General features: G+C 37.6%; 1 protein-coding gene across 5 annotated transcripts in view; it reads left to right on the forward strand.

Annotated features, from left to right (window-relative positions):
• Window positions 1-7,500, forward strand: part of LOC138021048 (soluble guanylate cyclase 88E-like) — a 36,787-nt gene that overhangs the window by 7,622 nt on the left and 21,665 nt on the right. Inside the window, exon 1 of one of the 5 annotated variants that reach the window (XM_068867922.1) lies at window positions 1,797-1,877. The exons of 2 other annotated variants lie outside the window; for them this stretch is intronic. The gene's annotated coding sequence lies outside the window, so the exon portion shown is untranslated. Of the gene's footprint in view, window positions 1-1,796; window positions 1,878-5,262; window positions 5,393-6,541; window positions 6,646-7,500 lie in introns of those variants that run through there. 2 more of the 5 variants (XM_068867919.1, XM_068867923.1) reach the window with 2 other exon arrangements.

A 7,500-nucleotide genomic window follows, 5' to 3' on the forward strand; every position in this document is an offset into this window, starting at 1 on the left:
AGCAAGATACTGCCTCTGCGTCGATTTGCGAATGCTCATGATGATTTCGTCGCGAGTGCAAACCACAGTAACAAAATGACGTTTTTTTCTGTTGTAACACGGGCATTCTCGGGAAAAAACTGAGTGAAACGGAAGGGAACCAATGACCTTCTGATAAAATAGATCGGGTGCACTACTCGCTGAGGCATAGAAGAATTATAATGTTTGTGAACACCGAATATGAGAAAGAGAGAAGCTAAATGAGCCTTGAAGCCTGTTGTTTAAATGGCAGCACCTCTTTTTCAATTACCAGTTAGTTGTTGGCCCAGCTATGATGCTGCTCCCAGTGGGCTCACTGGTCGATCCAAAGAACAGGTGCTTAAATAAACATGTCAAGGCGATATACCAGTGAGGCGTTCAAACGGTTGCGAAAAGGCAAACTATGATTTGAAAGGAAAGATTCACTGTTGAAGCGAACAATTCAGCAAACGACAGACACAATAGACCCTAGTCGAGTCGAAAAGCGAAAAAAGGTACGTTTTCGCGTCGCTCAGCTGAAGCCACCAGCGATTGAGTTTTATTATAACATATACAGAAAAATAATTATACATATCGATTGAAACTTAACTACCTGACTGAGCTGCGGTAAATAATATATAAGAGTTAAGTATTACTGGGCAAACTCTAAGATTGTCTATTTAAAAAATAAACAGTTATTGTGAAGTATATATTTGAATTTCGTATGTTTTGAGCCGCGGAGGCTGTAAGAGAGAATGCTCGCAGTCGGACGTTAAGAAAGCACCTTAGTTACAAAGGTTGCAAGATAAACATTACAACATCATAAAGCTCTGGCACAATGACTACTACATACCAGATACAACATAGCATATAACATACCAGCAAAACAAGTCTTGAATAATTAAAAACATCGTAGCCACTATCAAATAAGAAAACGGGTCGTCCTTGACTTGATTGGCGTGTCAATCACAAGTCGTATCTTTTTTTCGGAGTTCTAATCATCTCAAGGTATCACGCCAAACAATGTCATCAAGAAGTAATAGAAGTGCATTGTGAACGGATCCGGTAAAAAGGTTAGCATTTCTTTTATAGCGGCAGCGTGAATTTGATGTCAGTTTGAAGCCAGTTGAAGTTGCATTGCTTATCCATCTTGGCACATAACCGCCAGGGCCTGCCCCAGACATGCGCAAAAGAGAAGAAATAATGTCACACCCCAATTTGACGGGAATTAATATATTTTTTCAAGATGACACAAGATTGTCGATAGTTTCAACCCGAAATCGTCTCTATTCCTCCTCTTTACACCTAAAGGCAAATTCCCGGCATCCGTGTTGACATTACTTTGTTATCGAGTGTCTTGTTAAGGGTTACAAAGTAATCTCGGAGATTTTATTTCTTGATTGCATTTAATACTCTCAGGCTCACGATCATTTGCTTATGTATAAGTATACATATTTGCAAATTCGTTCCTGTCTTAACTTATATTTGTTTTTCATTTAGTTGCTCGTAAAATCCTAGATGTGGTTTTTAACGCATCCTATCTTTCGAAACTTTCGAAAATGTTTGCCACCGAGTTAAACATCTCGATTGAGGACTGAAATTGATGCCACCGAAAATTTTACCATGTGGATTAATTTCTTTAATTTTTTTTTCCAAACCGACATACTATCCCGAAACTTCATGCGTGTTTATAAAATATCATTTTCATCACTGCCTATGACAAAAGCAACGTGACTTGACAATTACCTTCAAACGAAAGTCGCTAAGATACGTGACTTATTAAACCATTATGCGGTGAGTTCGCTCTCGTCTTATTCATGATATATGGGCCTCATCTTGCATGGCGGAGGATTTAAAAGGCAGAAAAGAAAATTGAACAGGCAAGTGAAAATGCTCATGACAAAATAATCATGATTTTTTTCAAAATTATCAGAATAGTGAAGATTTCGATAAATAAGCTAAGATTTATTCAAGGACACCAAATCTCGCGACAACCGTTTAGTATTTGCCAAAGAAAGTTGTTTCTTCGCCTCCATAAGGATTTTATCAAACTTTTGAAAAAAAAGCTACGGAAATAGTTTCTCTTCCAATTATTTAGTTGTTGCATCTGTTGCTCAGTCTTAAGGAGCCTGAGAACCATACACTTGATTAAATAGATGATTTTGCTTCTTTGAAAAGGCCTGATGTCTGGTGGCCTTTTACTATCAAAATGTGAACATATCTAGCTCTTGAAAATCAAAGGGATAAAGAGTTTTCACGAATCCGAAAGTTTCTCGTAACTAAAATCTGAGATGCGTTTATTCTTTCCGAATAGATTTTTGGTAGAGATTACTCTTCGAGTATCTGTTGATGCGCTCATTTTCCGCTGTAGGCGTTCCTTGTATTAAAAAAATGTCGCGGGGACTTCAAAACGCGAATACGACATATGTAGCTATCCGTCGGAAAACGGCCAAATGAACGGATCAGTTCCGACAAGTTATTACAAAACCCAGTTGGCCTCCGGAGAACAGGATATGAGAAGATAAAACACTGAAAGCAGATATGGAATTTATTGACTGACAGTTCTAAAGTGAGGTTCACTTTAGACACAGTAATAATAATTTTAAATATTTTTCGAGTCCGTGTTAGTGAAAAGTTTTAAAGGGCGATTTGATGCAAATTAGCATCCTTTTTGTTTTGGTTAAAATTCAATCAGGATCACTCAGATCCATTTGATGAGCCTTCTTCATAGCAGACGGAATTTAATGTCAAGTGAATTTCCTTCAGATGAGTCTAAGGTCTTTAGTTTTAGATATCTGATTTAGAGTGAGTTGACCTTTTGAAAAGACGCAGTTTTAAGGAGGATTCCGTTGCTTTCAACGTTTTCTAATTAAATTAAATGTAAAAGAGAACTTAAAAATCTGTGCTGAACGCTTTGGATCATCAGTAAAGAAAACATAAAGAAAATGGTATAGTGGCCAGCCTGAACCGTGTACCTCTTTAAAAGGTTCCTTCCTGCATAATTTTAGTCACATTTCGTTTACAAAAACATTGCTCTCTCAGTAAATTGCTATGATATCGCAAAAATGGGACAAATTTCCGCTTGGCTTGTTATATGAAAATAGTTTCTCTAAGGCTACTTTAGTTCGTGCGGATGCACCTTAAAATATTGTAAGGAGGCTTTGACTTTAAAGTACTGCCAGCAAAGAAAAAAATGCCCAGTTCTTTTTTGGCAATATTCTGGGAAAAGACTTTAATTGATCTTTTTTAAAAATTAATTACATATTTCATTTAAATACACAAGAAACCAGAGTTCGAAGGAAGCGCTCTTTGTCATTTTCAAAGTTGTTGATTAATTTGTGATTGCGAATTGAAAAGCATTTCAAACAACCATTTTATCATCGCTATTATACACGGCAAGGTTTAAGGCAATTGTCGTTTTTAAATATATACGTTGTGATCGAATAAGATCGATTTAAACTGATTCGCAAATATGTAATGCCTTGTCAGTTCAAGAGCATAAGTATAATTCACGCTTCCATTTTTGAACTGTCTTGTATTTGTCGTGGTTTTCAATTCCGTTTCAGGTTGGTGAATAGATATAGAATGGATATTTTGAAAGATTTATTTCTTTTCTGTTTTTTAATTCCAAGGAGGTTAGAAAACAATGATATGTATTATTATAGAAGACAAAAAAATTGCACAATTTGCAATTCCTATATAAAGTGACCAAGCCTTAAGGCCCCCTCCCCCCAAAAATTCAATGTTGAGTGATTTCTGGGTTATTTGTGCTGGGAGAGGGGGAACAGCTTGGCTTCTTTTGTTTCTTTCTTATTTTTATTTTGGCGATCCACCTTCCCGCACGCTTGCCGTGGAAGAACGTATGTATGTGGAGCTGCCACTTAAAGGGGTTCCTGCAATACCCACCCGGTATGTTGGCTACGCCATGCTGATGAGGCTTCATGGCCGAAACAGCTGCCCGTGGTTGCCAACTGACCGGGTTTAATTGTTGTGCGCGTGCGTGATGTGTTGGCCTGGCCACAGTTGTTGAAACGATGGATAGCGCTATCCGCCGGATAAATCACTATCCAGTGGATAAGTCATAGCGAAACCAATTGCGTTATCCAATGGATAGTGATTTATCCAGTGGATAGCGTTATCCACCTTTTGAACAACTGGGGCCGTGTGTCACCACGGCTGTTTTGTTTTCTTTGTTTTAAGTTATGGTTATGGTGTTTCTGTTCAAAAAATTGTAGATAGCTTTCGCAAAATGTAGAAGGACATTGTTGATAAGTGACTTAGCCCATCTGGTGTTCTTGAAGCATCCAATCGTCGTTGTCATTGTCAGGGTCATTTTTATCATCACTATTACGAATAGTCACGCGGCGCTTTTTTATTACATAACATTTTGTTTGTATATCTTCAATTGATTCGAATTGTTTTGCCGGTTTATCTTACTATTTAAAAGGCCATTTCCGTGTTCCTGCTAATTTTCATAAGAAAAACTCCGAACTTAAATTCGCTTTGAACAAGAGGCAGACATGAACTTGCATAGAGTTTTGCGACACTTTAGAGTTCACTAGGCACTAGATAAGCTGTTCGCTTATTAGGGTTTCAGGTTTTTCAAGGTTTCCTGATTGGCTTAGAGATGTCTCGCTTCATTAAATGCTCACCAAATGAGACCCTCAGAGATAAACTCAAAACCACATTGAGTTGCCGCCTGCAGACGTTTTTTTCTCCCTTAGAGCCAGCTGCATGGATCAGTTCTTTGTTCTAAAAGTGACTCACTTGATCGCCCTCCTTTTGTGTCTCTATATTCAGTGAAAGGCTCCGCTCTATAAGAGGAAAAAAAGCCTAATGGCATCGCGACGTTTGTTAGCCTGTATCAGACCAGTAATAATAGTACCAATATAGTATCAGACCAATAATAACTTTTGACCACAGATGTAGATGGATAAACCCATTTTTTCACAAACTAGGTTCCATTAACACTTTTAAATTAAGTCAATCTTAAGTTGCTTGACAAACAGACGGAGTGAAATTGGAAAAAAAAATCGCCGTTCTCCATCACTTGACATTAGATTCGTTTTCTGGAAACGAGTAAAGTGAGGTTTTCGACCTTCAAATGCAACAATGATCTAAAAATACCCGCGAGTTCTCCTCGTAGAATTTTTCGCAATGGAGAGACGAAAGGTCTATTTTCTTGCACCTGTTTCAGAATACGATGAGATGAGTGTCAACTTTTAATTATTAACTATGGAAATTTACAAGACACGTCAGAAATTTCTTGATGTCAAGAAATAACGTATAGACGGTTAGATTTTTAAAAGCAACTTCATTTTTGACAGAAACAGTTGGTTCGTTTGGTATCACGCTATAATTCCAAAGATGCTATGATCAAACATAGAAAGAAAAGGTATGTCCGTTATCTACTGGGATAAAGAAATGAGAATGTGAGAACTATATAGCCGAAGACCGATTTACTAAATTCGGTTTAAATGAACCGGCCGAGCTGTCACCGATGTACGCTTTAGTTTAAAATTCCATTTATTTTCCAAAGAAACTAAGTCAGTAAGCCGACATCTGCAAAAATATTGTAATGTACACTTAGAAAGACGAATGTATGCTATTTATTTTAATTTATCGTAACTGAATGTTCCGTAAAAATGGAATGCCTTAAGGAGGCTTTAAAATCGTTTGACTATTTGGGCTAAACATTTCGTTTGAGACCACTTCGTAATCGGAAGATTTGGAATAACTGCTGCGAGTCTGTTGTGAGCGTTCGTGTGCAATATTTCTGGAAATATTAACAAATTATAGCTATCTTCGTTTTAAATCAAGCCTCTTCGAGCCTTGAATTTTGATTGCAGCTATCTTGTGCCAAAGTGGAACACGCACACTTACGTAATCGATTGCTTTTCCGGTGAAAAGTTTACCCAATTTAATTATCAAACCTAGAGCCTTCATCAGTTGTGGAAAGACCTAACATGTCTGATTAAAGAAATGAATAAATAAATAAATTCTGAGAGTTTGAAAAAAAAAAAAATCGGCTTCGTAGCAGTAAGAATTGAAAACATTACTCACAATGTCTGTCAACTTTTTTTACTCTTGGCTCAAAGACCTTGACCTTCAGCGGTTTATTGCAACACAGGACGTTTTTCGTCTGTTTTCTTCTGTCTGCAAGACAAGTTCTTGTATGTCGTATAAATATGAATAGAGCTTACTTGAACTTAGGTTATGCTAACCCAGTGTGAAAAGGTGTCGCTATGCAAACCACATTTTACGAAATAAAGGAACTGAGTCAAAGAGCAATCTGCTAGTCTTATACTCTCCCCCGTCTCAATCTTATCATTGTCTTGTATCGCTGACAACTGCTTACGCAGAGCGCTAAGTGCCCGAACTCGTGTCTTAAAAAAGTGACGGATTGCTTACAACGAAGAATTTTACTAACGCAGTAAATGTCAACTTGGGTGCTAATACGTAAAAATATTGGTGTGATTTAATTGCAATCAAATAAATTCCGTCGGACGTCAGACCGAGAGGAAAAGGGGCATACAACCTATTCTTCGGTTCACATATCTCGGAATTAAATCAGTAGCCCTTGAAATGAAGGTTGGTTAAAAGTAGAAGGATTGCAGATGGACAGATGCATAACATTGGACGAATCAGGTAGAGGCGGGCAAAACAGTTTTTCACTGTTACGGTAACATTCAACCTATACTACGTGCACTGCCAAATGCATGAGAAAACTATATCAGCGCGCGCTTAGCTTAGGAGCCACGAGGAATGATCCACCGATTTGTCAGATTTGGCAAAACTAAAATGTTTAGTTTGACCCTGGTCACATGCATGGGATTCGACTGCCTGGTGAGAGAATTTCCTTGAGGTCTTTCGCCGAACCCTCATCTACGATCCACTGCATGGACTGCTTTTCATTAAAGGAATGTCATTGCTTTGCAATGTTAGGGCTAGTGAGATAAGCTTATGACATCAACTTTTTTTTTTTTAGAAATATTAGTTTTAAGCATTTTGAAGTCAGCCTTGGTGGTTGGTTTCGAGTTTTCATAAGACTCTCCTTACCATGTTGTGAAAACAGGACTCGATTATTATCGATTATTATCGAGTAATAATCCAATCCAAAACTGAACTCAGTCACAACAGTTTAAAAAGCTTCTGTTTTGCTGGCCGGGTACACTGTTTAGACAAATATATATATATATATATATATATATATATATATATATATATATATTATACTTTTCAGTCTCGCCGTAAGCTATGGCGGCAATGATTTGGCCGATTCAGCCAAGGACCTGAAGAAACCGTCATCTGCTTTTTGGTTGGCTACATAAGTACTATATATACGTCCTTGTGATGGCCAGTTTCAAGGCACGTTTTCCAGTGTATTGTTGAAAGATAATAATTTCTTTTTCTAATCTTCAATTGCAACATTCATTGAATTTAAGTTCAAGAATTCGCTCATGACCTTTGCTCACCCGACATGAGCTGACGCAAAAGCGTTTA

This window comes from Montipora capricornis, chromosome 10, assembly GCF_036669925.1.
Source record: "Montipora capricornis isolate CH-2021 chromosome 10, ASM3666992v2, whole genome shotgun sequence".
In the NCBI taxonomy this organism is placed as follows: Eukaryota; Metazoa; Cnidaria; class Anthozoa; order Scleractinia; family Acroporidae; genus Montipora; species Montipora capricornis.